Source organism: Camelus dromedarius, chromosome 12 (genome assembly GCF_036321535.1).
Source record: "Camelus dromedarius isolate mCamDro1 chromosome 12, mCamDro1.pat, whole genome shotgun sequence".
In the NCBI taxonomy this organism is placed as follows: Eukaryota; Metazoa; Chordata; class Mammalia; order Artiodactyla; family Camelidae; genus Camelus; species Camelus dromedarius.
Window position 1 is genome coordinate 19,207,092 of NC_087447.1, and position 14,156 is coordinate 19,221,247.

The window sequence follows — 14,156 nt, forward strand, 5'->3', positions numbered from 1 at the left end:
AGACAATAAGAAAGGAAGAATGAGATCGAGGTGTTCATTCCACAGGATCCTTCTCTGTAAGTTCATCTCAAGCTGGCTGGATCTGTTCAGGTCTGTGTTTTTCAAGGCTGCCTTCTGTACATGAAATATGTAGATGCCGTCTGCATAAACGGCCTTGTCTTCCACTCTCTTGTCACCGAGAGATCTTAACTCCTTTCTTCTTACTAGCTTAGAGTTCTGCATCCTGGCTTCTCTGCATCCTGTTTACCTCTTTGTAAATAGCCCCTTTTAAAATATACCCTCTTCAAATTACCTTAATCTGAGTGTGCCAGTTATTGTTTATCAGAACTCTGGTATAATGTCTCTTTTTGAGATTCTTTAATTAACATCATATTGACTACAACTTTTTAATCTGATCACTAATACTGGTGAACAGCAAACTCAGTGTAAGTATTTAAGTAATAGGCATGAACTAAGTGTCAATACAGAAAGAGGTCCTGAGAAAATATGAGAAAATATTGCATTAGCAATGTTTGTTGTTTCCTTCTACATTTAGATTGGCCCCTAAAATATAATCAATAACTGAATTATTAGGAGGTGATACCATGTTGGGTGTACTTTGTCTTTTTTTGTGTGTGGATGGACAGCACCGAAGTTGTACTAGATGTGCCAGGATATGCAAATCAAACTTTCACCAATTTAATGTTTCCTTTTAGAAGGTTAATTGACTGATGGGGCCAGTAGGTGAGATCTTTTGGACCTTGACAAAGGCGTAAATTTGGTGTGAGTGGCCATATTTACAAAAGAGAAGCTTGGCTATATTGATACTGTTGGCATTCAACAAGTCAGAGTTTTTTTCTAATGATTTGCTTTTATTATTTGTGTTTTTAAAGAGGAAATGTCTAAAAGCAACAGAATAGGATCTCTTTCATCTGAGAAAAACTCAAATGAGAAATATGCTTCTTTTATTTAATTATACAAGTTAGCCCCAAACCTTTTTTAATGTCTAGTTCAAAGGAGAGAGGCAGTTTCTGATAGTAAACTTAGTACTATATATAATCTCCCACCAAAACATTTCCACAGCATTTGAATATTTGAAATTTGGTTGCCACTTCGAAACTATCAAAGCAATTGTAGACCTATATGGAAAGTTTGAGAAATTGAGAAAAATAAGTTTATAACTCGAACGTAGAACTCTTATAATTTTAGTACATTGACCTCACTTTTCTTATATAGTTTTGTTTTTATTGAAGTATTGTTGATTTATAATGTTGTGTTAGTTTCTGGAGTACAGCATAGTGATTAAATTATGCATATATACACACACACACACACACACACACACACTTTTTCAATATAGGTTATTACAAGATGTTGAATATAATTCCCTGTGCTATACAGTAGGGCCTTGTTGTTTATCTATTTTATATACAGTAGTTAGCATCTGCAAATCCTGAACTCTAAATGTATCCCTCTCCTCTTTCCTCCAGTAATCATAAGTTTGTTTTCTATATTGTGAGTGTGTTTATATTTTGTAAACAATTTCACTTGTGTCATTTTTTTTAGATTTCACAGGTAAATGATACCATATAATGTTTGGAAACTATAAACGAAACAAAAAGATAATTTATATGGTTTTAATCTTAGTGCACAAACAATATTTGCATCCATAAGCCAAGAATTTTTCCAAATTCCTACATAGTTTTATAATAATTACTTCTAGACATCTTTTAAAAAAAATTCTTGCCACCGAGTTAATGTTCAATAAATGTTACTGATTATTTAATGAAACAGATACTTAATGCAATTTTAAAGATAGATTGCTTCAATGATAATGACATTCTTTGATACGCACTTAATTCCATATAGTGAATTAGCACATTTCATTAATTCTAAGATGCATGTTTTAAAAAAAAATTTCCAACTCTAACAATGAAGCACATTTTATTAAAGTGCAAAGCAGTTTAATTTTCAGAATATTTTTCTTTTATATGATTCATAAAATAGCTAGGAGCCCATGTTACCTTAATATTTTAATTTTGGAGATTAGATTACCAGACATTGGTGATTTTGTGTGTGTGTGTGTGTGCGCATGTGCACGAATGTGGCAATGAATTCTGAAAGAAAGATTATACCTCCTCCCTTAAATGCTGTCTGGAAGTCCATGAAAATTGCTAGAAAAAAATCCTGTAAAATTGAGACAGTGAAACAAAAAGAAAGTGGTTAATTCCACTGCTTCATTTACAGTGTTTTTAAGAAAATATTTATACCATATTTCCCTTTTAAATCTTTAAATAATATTTGAAGTCACGTATGTTTTGGGTCAACTTACAAAGAAAAAAATGTTTATGTTGATTTTAGGAAAAAGTATTAAAAGTAAATGAAAATATTATCCTCCCTCTGAGATAGCATCTTCTTTTTGAAAATGATTGCATAGTGGCCTAATACACATACCGCTTCTCCCAGTAATTCAGCCAAAATCAAGTTCTGGGTGGAACACCAAAGTGAGCTAAAATATGTCAAAAAATGCCTCTGAGTACTTCCCACTTGCAGGCAAAGACATCACTTAGTTACAACAGTAGAAATTACATTTTAATCAATATTCCCTTTGCTATTAATCCATTTTTGACTGCCAGAGAGACTGTAATAACATGATAGGAAAATCAGCTCTCTAATGAGTCATTGCAAAGAAAGAAGTGTTGGATTTCGTTCATTTTTAACTCAGCATGTATAGCATTGACATGTATACTTTGCGTTCTTGCAACTCTTGAAAGCACCTAGAATTTTTAGTGTACTCAGGATGTCTTTCGTAGCAACTTAAAAAAATCATCTGTGATTTTCGTTGGTGACATAAATTGATCAGCCACCAGCAGGTCCACATTATCTTACCTCTGGTAAGGACTAAATGTCTGATGATATCATTAATGGCCAATGCCTGTTCTAACATAGATATAAGCTAGGTTTTACTTTCACCAAAATCCCCTTATTTTTGACAAATTTTATTTTATAAAGCAGCAATGCACATTCACTTTAGAAATAGCACAGCAAGCACAGAAAACATAAAGACTTGAACACTCATGACACTCTTGCTAAACGTAACTTTCATTATCACGGATGCACAGATGCATTCAAATATTTTCTCTATGTACATATCTCAGTTTTTAATTTATTGTAAATATTTTTTTCCTTTTAGTAAGTATGTGTGTAATTTTTTTTTTTAATTCTGTGTGGTGTTTCTTTGTAGACTTGTATCTTGATGTATTTAGCTAATACTCTGATGTTAAAGTATATTGTATCCAAAGTTATATTGCCAGGAAAGTGCCAGGATGAACACGCACATAAATTTGGGGGCTGTCCTTCAATATTTTAGTTGAATAAATTCCCCCTAAGTAAAATATTAGGGTAGCAGACACATATAATTTGAGCATTTTACAGCCCACCTGTATATCCAAATAAAGTTTTTAGCAATATAGGAGAGTGATTCAATAATTTTTTTAATATTTACCAATCAGATATCTTAGTCCATTTGGGCTGCTCTAACAAAATACCATAGATCAGGTGGCTTAAGCAGCAAACATTTATTTCTCATGGTTCTGGAGACTGGATGTCTAAGGTCTAGGAACCAACAATTTGGGTGTCTGGTGAGCCCTCTCTTCCTGGTCCATAAATAGCTGTCCTTTCTCTGTGTCTTCATGTGGCAGAGGATGAGAGGAAGCTCTCTGGAGTCTCATAAGGAGGCTAATCCCATTATGGAGGCTTCACCCTCATGACTTAAGTACCTCCCAAAGACCCACCTCCAAATACCATTACCTTGGGGATTGGATTTCCACATGTGAATTAGGGCGGACACAGACGTTCATTCTATAGCACATGACAGTGCTCTCCTATTATTAATTTGATTTTTCTTCATCCTTAATGAGCATTAATATTTTCCATACATTTATTATCTATTTTATTTATTTATTTATCTATTTATTTAGTTAGTTAGTTAGTTAGTTAGTTAATTGTGTACTCATGACCCCATCTGGGTTGTGTTTACTGAGGACACACGAAGAGGAAAGAACATAGTGTAGAACGTGGAGGTCACAGGGGAGAAGGAGAGATGGCATTCTCCCCAGTAAGCCTCACGCCTGCTGGAAAGCAATCTCTTCCCTTGGAGACTTGTGATGAATTTGGCATTTGTACTGAATGCCAAAGCAAACATGCAATTTAGTGAAACTCCAGTCTGACTGGTTGTCGGCATTTAGGTTGATTAAAGGAAAAATAACTTAGATTTTAACTTTCTTTTTTAAGCCACCTGTTAGCAGGTGGTATCAGCACTGTTAACAGTGAAGGTTAGGATCTTTCTACATGAAAGTAAGAGCTTAAAGGAAATCAGATACATTTATCGGCTACAGTGCTTGAAGTGTTGGACTAAGAATTTACTTACCTTATGTTCTTTTTGTCAATAGACATATCATTTTTTTGTTTCAGCATCCATTTTGTTCATCTTTATTTTCCCAGTGCCTAAAATAATACCCATCATATAGTAAAAGTTCAAGAAATGCATAATTATCTCTGGTTCACAGGTAATAAAAACCAATGGTCAGAGGAACTGAGTAATTTTTTACCTGAGTCACACAGCTTGAAAGGGAAAGTCTCAAAATTTAGCAGAAGTTTGTCCAAACCCAAACACTTAGCTCTATGTATTTCATATGACATCACTTCCTAAGATAATATTGCTCTTGGTATACATTCTGTCTTGTTATGTTCTCATTCTAATGCAAGATAGACTAGATAATGCTGTGGAACAAATAACCCAACCATCTCAATGGCTTAAAAAAAAGCACGAGTTCCTTCTCGTGTGTTTCATGTAATGACTGCTTGTTAGCCAAGGGCTTTGCTCCTCATTGTCTTCAGTCCAGAGTCCAGGGTGAGGGAGCAGATCCTCCCTGGACCTTTCATGGTTTTCTAGGATAAGGAAAAAAGAACAACAGTCTTGTCCTGGCTTGTTAATCTCCAGCCAGAAGTGAGGTGATAAACCTGCTGGTATTTCGCTGGTCAAGGCAAGTCACCTAATTTCACACGTATTGTGAAACTTCATGGGAGCTTGAGGGTGGGAAAGTGAAATTGAGTGGGCCCAGGGTAGTTACTTACAATTTATAAGTGAGAGAGGATGACAGAAGAATCTGAGTCTGAGGAGGAATGAAGATAGGACATAGGAGGGGAAAAAAAAAAAAAACTAAATATTTGTGGACCTTCCTCTAGTCACCAGATACTCAAATAACTCTGTGATAGTTAATTTTATTTGTCATCTTGACTGGGCCACACTACCTAGATATTTGATCAAATGTTATTCTGGATGTTTCTGGGAAGATTATTTTTGGATGAGATTAACATTTAAGTGAATAGACTCAGTAAAGCAGATTACTTTACACGATGTGAGTGGGCCATTCAACCAGTTGAAGACCTTCATCGAACAAAGACTGACCTCTCCTGAGTGAGGAGGAATTCTGCCTGCCGTCTGTCTTTGGACTGGAACTGCAAATATTCCTGACAGAGCAAGGTCTTCATTTTAAAAAGATCACATTTGAATAGATAAAAGATAATATCCAATGATCTCCACAAGCATTAGTCCACCTTCTAACAGGCAGCACATTCCTCAGGCAGACAGAACACCAAGGTTAATATATATAGAGAGAAAATGTATATGGTCCATGGGACAATAAACACACACACACACACATATCCTGTGGGTTTTGTTTCTCTGGGCAGATGATAGGTCCCTCTCACAGCTGGTAGGTAATGGGAATAAACACTTCTGGAGGACTGGATACGTTCTTTGATTAGATATAAGCTATAAGTCTGCTCTACTGGAGGTGTTCCTCTGTTCATGAATTTCCAGTTTCTGTTCTTTTGGTTTGTCCTTTTCAAATATTGTACTTTTTTTGCCATCATTCTTGGTTGCATCCAAAATGTACGTTGGAAAATATGCTCTCCTAGGAGAGATGAGCAGCTTTTTCAACCCACTTTCTACCCCAAGGGCCTTTTTAAAATGTCGAGCGTAAATCTTTGTCTCAAAGGCTTAGTTGATTCCTTGCTTATTTGAATCCCTGTGCTGTTAGCTACTCTAGTGGTGCTTTTTAAGGCGTGTTACTTAGCTTTTGCCACATTTCTTTGGCTTCCTCTTCTTTCTCTTTCTAGGCTGAATCATGGGCACCTAGAGCTTACGAGGTTTCAGTGAGAGAACAACAGTCTTTGTCTCTAATTCCATAGCCACCGTGACTAATTGAAATGAATCACAGGGCAGCTAAATCCCTACTCTGACTCCGTCGTCACGTCAGGGCTTTTAACAGTGGGTGTGCTGGTCATGCTTTGATTGGATCCCTACTTACAGCCTGAGTTTTAATGAACTTTGCCCTTGAAGGTCTTCTTGTTTCTCTTGTTTTATATTTTTATGCTGCAAACCCTTGAATTCGTGGACTGTCTTTATTCTCTATAATTACTAATTATTAGTGGGTTGATTATTTTCTGAGTTCATTTCTTTTTCTTTTTTCCTAGAGGTTTGCTAAACATAAACACAGAGAATTAACATTCTAGAGTCTAATTTCTTCCCTAAAGATACAAGTTTATGAGTTCTATGGAGTAAGGTGACATCTTCACCAAATGCTTTGCTGTTATGTAAGAGAGGTTACCATCTTTTCTGTCTCCTTTAACAATTTCACTATTGTTGTCCGCTAAGCCAAGGTCACACATTATTCAGGACTGCTGGCTGAGAAATGTTTCATCTTTATGCTTCCATGTTTGCTGAAGGAGACAAACAGGAGCATCAGTATTGCACACTAAATATTACCTCCTCCACCCAAAAGTGACCTATGTGACTTCCCTTTACATGTTAATGGACAAAACAACATACGTGGCCATAATTAACTTCAGAGGGGTAGGGATGTGCGATCCTACTACATGTCTGCAGGAAAAACTAGAAATACTGAGTGAACAGTACTAGTGACTGCTACATTCTCATTCCCATCCACACTTTATTTTTGAGAAGAATGCCAGGCTATATTTTCCAAGAGGGCAACACCATTTTTTATCGTATTTTTTGGCTTGATAAAAATAAATAGGTACTCTGTAAACATTTGTTAAATTAAATGAACTGTCAGGAACTATCCAAAGGCAATAGCACTAAAGGCTCACTGAGTTTTGGACTTTTCTTAACCAATAGCAACTTTATTCTTCCTCAGTTGCAAATATCATCACATGAGTAGTAAACACTGATCACACAACTCTACAAAGATAATAGCTGGGGTTGCAGAAATAGCGTATTCAATCTTACAACAACAATCCTCGGTAAGGAGAGCAATCAGTCATTTTTCTAGGGGACAAATATATTCTCATTAAACAGTGTAAAATTTTCATTGAAAGGTACTCATTATCTGTACTCCAAAAATCTGAAAACTGGAATAGTGTGGTGATGGGTTTGGGGAGGGAAGAAGGGAAAAAGAAATGAGAGGGACAGAGAAACAGAAGAGGTTAATTTATTGTTCTTAAGTGTTGAATCACATATACCTACCCTTCTCTCCCCTAAAGTAAAAATAAAATTGCTTTGCAATGTACGAAACTGGTCTGCAAAATCCCTGATAATTAAGAGAACCCCCCAACTTTGAATTTGTTGTACCAAGTGAGAAGCTGAGCCATTTGTCTTCAGGAAGCAGTGGGTTTTAGGATATTTGTACGGAGTAGCACAGAATAGAGGATTCCAAGAATGCAGTTTTTGCTGGACCTACAGCATACTGAACTATATCCCCCTTAGAACATCGGTGCTCATTTACAAAGATCCAGATTGTATTCGTTTTTCATTGCTGATGTAGCAAATGAAAACAAAGTTAGTGGCTTAACACAATCAAGTTAACGTCTTGTAATTCTATATGCTGGAAGTCTGACCACAGGTCTCCAATCCAGGTGTCAGGAAGACTGCATCCCTTTCTGGAGGCTCTAGGGGAGGATCTGTTTCTTTGCTAATTAAAATTGAGTTCCCTGCAGTTGGAGGGCTGGGATCCCTGTTTCCTTGCTGGCTGTCAGCTCAGGGTCATTCTCAGCTCCCTGAGGCTATTCATGTTTCCTGGCTGGTGGTCTTCCCCACCTTTAAAGCCACCGACGGCAGGTCAAGTCCTTCCCACACTCTGAATCTCTCCAGCACATTCTTCTGCCTTTCTCTTCCACTTTTAATTATTTGTTTTATCTTTTTGTTGTTGTTGTTATATGTCTTCTCATGTTGAGAATTTTACTGTTATGATGCACTGCTATTTTATGTACTGAAGTGATTAAGGATACATGATTTTTCTTGATAAAATCTAGTTTTTAAGTTTTCTTGTTTCTATTACAGTTTTTTTTTTTTTTCCTGTCTGGGAAATATTATCATCCTGTAAGTTTAGATAGATGCTTTTTTTGATTTTCTTCCAGTGGTTTAGGATTTTAGCCTTTATGAATAAGTCTTTGATTTTTATGTATGGTATGAGATATGAATACTGTGTTTGTTATCATACATGTAGTACTGTGTTTTTTCCAGCGTACTTTTTTGAAAGGCTTTTCTCTTCTCTATTGAATAGCCTTAACATTTTTGTCAAAAGCCAATTAACTGTATATCTATGGGACTATATGTAGATTCTCTATTCTGCTCCATTGATTTATTTTTCTACCTTTATGTCAATATCTCAATCAACCATTTGATTAATATAGCTGTAGAAGTTTGGAGAGCAGCTATGTGATTCCTATAACGTGGTTCTTTTTTTTTAAATTGAAGTATAGTAGTTTATAATGTTGTGTCAATTTCTGGTGCACAGCATAATAGTTCTGTCTTACATATACGTACTTGTATTTGTTTTCATATTATTTTTCGTTATAGGTTACTACAAGATGCTGAATATAGTTTCCTGTACTATACAGTATAAACTTGTTTATTTATATTATGTATAATAGTACCTGAAAATCTTGAACTCCCCATTTATCCTTTTCCACCCTTTTCCTCGCCTGGTAACCATAGGTTTGTTTTCTGTGTCTGTGAGTCTGTTTCTGTTTTGTAAATAAGTTCATTTGGCCTTTTTTTTTTTTTTTTTTTTTTGGATTCCACATATAAGTGATATCATATCACCCTGATACCTAAGCCAGACAAAGAAACTACCAAAAAAGAAAGCTCTAGGCCAATAGTGTTGATGAGCATAAGGATTCATTTGATTAGATTGGACCCGTCTGGATAATCCAAGATAATATCCTCATTTCAAGGTTTTTAACTTAAATCATATCTGCAAAATAAATAAATAAATAAATAAATGAAACCCTTTTCCATATAATGTAACAAATTAGGACATGGACATTTGGGAGGTTGCATTTTTCTGCCTACCACCGAGGTCTAAGTGTCATATCCACGTGTGGGCTTCTCTGAGATAAATGAATGAATGGAATCATCAGAGTTTCCTGTGAGAAGTAAACTGGAAGCTAGCCATTAATGGATTTGGAAAAACCTAAACGCAGTTCATTGTATCAGCATGGGGGAAACAAAGGTATACCTTTCTCAAGACAAAAATATATAACATTTATTATGCTTAGCTCAGAACTGTTCCTACCTGAAGCCCCATAAGCAATGCATTGAGGGGCATGCAACCAAGATGCTATCTCATTAGTTTAGGAATGTGAAAGTACTTTGTGGGCCCAGAAATAATTATAAAAAGTAAAATGTTCTCCTTTAACATTTTCACTATGTTATGATTCTGAACGTGTGACCTATCTGCCGAACGCGTCCTACAAATATGAACACAAATATGGACATGTGGTTAAACTTGGCTGCAGTGGATTTAATTAACCTGGAGAAGAGAAAAATCTAGGAGTATTTGAAAGATGTCTTTATTTTAATAAGGGGGCAATATAGGAATGATAATTAGCAATGTTCTTTGCATTCTTTGGGATTGAAGTGGTCCAAAGTGAATGCTTGCTTCCAGGATACTGATTTCCGTTCAACACAAGGAAGATTTTCTAGTAATCTGAGCAGTCTAAAAGTGCAGGAGACTGCGTCATAAAACTGTAATGGTCCTGTCACTAGAGGTCAGCCAGCAGTGGTGCATGAGCCCTTTGCAGGGGTGTTTTGGATAGGCTTTAAGCACTAAAGAGATGGCTTATACACAGTTTTTAGTAAAGTGGTCATTGTTTTCCAAATCAAATTTTCCAAGTCTTAGTCTGATAATATTTCTGTCTAGCTTCTTGTGTCTTTCAAACATGTGAAAATTAAATGTGAAGTTGTTTGAAATAAACTAAATACCATTATTGAAAAGGATAACATCTACATGAAATGTGCATATTTCTATGTTGTAATGATTATAAACATATATCAGCTTATTACTGCACACTGTTCATTTGTTAATATTTGTTTTATGTGAAGCATTCTCCCAGCATTGCATTTGGTTTTGAGGATACAGGCAGGCCTAGACTTCACAAAACTTACGGATTGATGGGGGAGGCAGAGGGCAAACTAATGAGCAAATGAACAAAATCATTTATCACAGATTATGTTATAAAGAAGGTAAGCAGGATGATGGGTTAAAAAGAATAACAGAAAGACCAGTTTAAATAAGGTAATTAGGGAAGAATTTTCAGAGGAGCTGACATTTAAACTGAATGTGAAGTGTAGGAAGGGGCCAGCCGCTTTACATAACCTTATGAGTTATTAATCCTTTCAATAACCCTATGAATTGAGGACTATTATTGTCTTAATTTCATAGAGGAAGAAACTGAGACTTAGCTAAGATTTACCTGCACAAGTTTAAATGCTAAAGCATGGTAAAGCTGTAAAATCCCTGTTGGAGCTGGAATCCATGAACTTTAGTTTTTAGGCCCCTTCTGACTGAGTTTCTGTGACTGAAACTGACCAGTATGACTTGGATAGAGTGAACACGGGGACACGCTAGTCCCTCTCTGTAGGGCCAGTGATTTACGAGTAGCTTGAAGAATGCTAAACTTCCATGAAGGAGTTAGAATATTGTGACTCAGGAATATATCCTAAACCAGGTGAAACTGGTGACAGTTCTTTTTGTTTGTTTGTTTGTTTTTTGGACATCGATTGTGGTAGATGCAGAGACAAAAATTGGTGAAAGAGAATTTCCCAGTTGACTTTGATGCCTTTTGGACATTGTTGATGTATTATATGTACATTGGTCTAAAAAAAGAAATTCAGGAATTCAGGAGGACTGTACCCATTAAAGACAAATAGTGCCTTATCTTGGGTCTAACTCATCACTGAGGGTAGGGCTATGTCAGGAGGCAGAGCAGGATGTGGTACTACTGTGTAACTGCTACTGTGTAACATCGCGGGCAGCCACTGCATTTCTCCAAACTCAGTTTCCTCTTCATGCTCAAAGGCTTTCTGACAATGTTAGTGACAAATCTGTAAAAGCCAATCTCTTCTTCATATTTAAAAAGTTAGTGGAAGCAAAGATGTAAGTTCAAGATTCATGCAAAAATGGAACTCCAGGGAAGAATGTCATCTTCAGAGACACTTGCTTAAAGGGAACATAATGCACCTTGTAGACAGTTCTAGAAAACACTGTTGGTATAAATTCCCCCCCAAATAGAAAGTAGATAAATTGTTAACTTTACAAATAGATTTCTTTTTCTCTTTTGAATGTTTGCCTACAATTCTTCAAATTTGTCTATGCCTTAATGCCAGCATTATATATTTATTTGGCAAACATCCACTCTCTTTTTAAATTCAGAACACCCGCCCACCCACACACACACTAGCATTAATTTGAGTTTGAGAAGGCTGTGTATATACCATTAACACATACATCCTCATAATAAAAATTTACAAAAGCTTATTTTACATTAGGGGATGAAAGAGCTGCGTCCCAGATCACACTTGTCCTTATGCAGAAGCTCACTGGGAATTCTTACTGAAGGATAAAACTTTTGAAAGGGCTTCTGATCTACCAATCATACAAGATTAATGCTATCTTCATATATTCAGCATACTGATATTGAGTTATTTCTATGAGCCAGGCATTGTCCCAGGCATGTGGAATCCAGAACAGACATAAGGCATTGTTGCTCTGCTCAATAAACAAGAGTTTTGATGTGCAAAGGATGTCAAGCTCACACTGATTTTGTTATTGCAATGGTATTTAATAATGCAAATATTGAGCATCTACTTTGGGTGTAACTGTGAGGCAAGGGCTTTGCACACGTTACTCAAGCCTACCCCATTTCACTATGCCAAAAAGTATTACTTATTTTATATAAATTATATCAATGGTGGCCCCTTGAATTATAGAATGTGATGGTTCTCATTGGATCTGAATGATGCTAAAGCCACAATGATAATATTACCCTGTGAAGTCCATTGCTATAATACTATAAGCAGATAATTCATGATTACCCCTAGTTTTTTTATAAATGGAAATCATATATTAGAAGTCATTTAAAGGGGGAGGGTGTAGCTCAGTGACAGAGTGTGTGCTTAGCATGCATGAGGTCCTGGGTCCAATCCCCAGCACCTCCATCAAAAATAAATAAATAAACCTAATTACCTCTCATCCTCCAAAAAACCTCAGACAGCAACAAAAAGTAATAAAATTGAAAAAAGCAAAAAAAAAAAAAAAGAATAGAAAGCAGTTTAAACAATTTTTTAGAAGTTATTTATATCATTTATCTTAGGAGAAAAATAATGCCTTGCAACAGCTCTCAGTACTAGGTATATGCACAAACTACAGATCCAGCCACTTTTTAAAAGCTGAACATTCACAGGTTGAGAGGCCATGCAGAATTTTTTCTTAACCTTCTCCTTATAGAGAGCCACCCAAGAAGTCTTGCAGGAATAATCTGTCTAAGGTACAGCTACAAGTTTCTGTTTTTGTTTTTATTTTTGTTTTTGTTTTTGTTTTTTTTTTCCCTAGCCACATTATGGCGATAAGGAAAAACACCACCACCTGATGACAGGATTAGAGCTGTGACTCCAAAATTTTAGAATTTAAATATGAAAATTTTACCTCCTATTGAACGAGAAAAAACATACATATGTCAAGGTCAACTGGGTTTCTTGTCTGAGCGGTGACATTCATCAATTCTTTATTTTTGTCTAGCGCAAGGAAAGAGTATTTTTATGTAGCTATAGTAAAAGTTTATGTAAATATATATTTAATGATGACAAACATCAGTAGAGCGGAGGGGCAGAGGTTAAAAGGAGCTAAGACATGAAAAATTTAAAGCAGTGGATTTGGATGTCATCAATCACAATTTACGTTCTAGAAGGGGAGATAGACTATGCATTACTAGTCTTACTATACCAACATTCTCAGATTTGCCACCCACACAGTTTACACCTTTGAATATACCCAAGATAGTTCATTAATTCTAAGTTTCTTTTTAATGTTTAATACTTAATGGAGAGAAGCTGTGATAGCTCAAAAAAAAAAAAAAGTTGGTGCTGATGATGATTCTGCAAAGAAAACTCATCTTTATTTAAATACAGATTAAAATAAGGACTATGTGCTACTAGAGTGTCAATGTAGTTATTTAGCAGAAAGAAAGAGAATGCCAGCTTAATGTGTCCATCGGCTTTGTACTTTTTTTTGATACAGTTGTGTTATTATGTTTCATGACCATAGTTTTGCCTTCCTGCTGCTCCTTTCCCCACCTTAATACCCCAGCCAGGCTGGATGCAAATGTTCTAGTTTGTGTGAACAAGCTGGACAAATGTTATTGGAGTAAATTTGTTACCACTCTGGGAAAACATCTCAAAGCATGTACCATGGTGGGTTGGTAGCCAGTGATTAGAAGGTATAAATTTTTACTGTTGTAACTCTTATGAAATAAACCATAAGATAAAGTTGGAAAATACTGGAAATACTATATTGTATTTAGTTTTCCTCTAAGAAATGGCTTAATTGGTTTTGTCTACTGCGATTACCTAAATTCATCTAATGGACTTAATACACAGATTTCATGATGCTCTTAAAAATTACACTTATAAATTCATGAATATGAATATCAATCAGTGTTTTACCTTCAAATTAAGGTTGATTAAATGTCTTAAATAGCTGTCATTTAAAAAAAAAATTCTTTCCGAATTTTAATGAACATATCTTATTAAGCCCTAGGATTCCCATGATTTTTAGACCTCATATCAAATGGGATTGACTACATTTTTCTTA

General features: G+C 35.6%; 1 protein-coding gene across 7 annotated transcripts in view; it reads left to right on the forward strand.

Annotated features, from left to right (window-relative positions):
• Window positions 1-14,156, forward strand: part of LRRC4C (leucine rich repeat containing 4C) — a 1,085,469-nt gene that overhangs the window by 431,333 nt on the left and 639,980 nt on the right. The gene's annotated exons all lie outside the window — the stretch shown is intronic.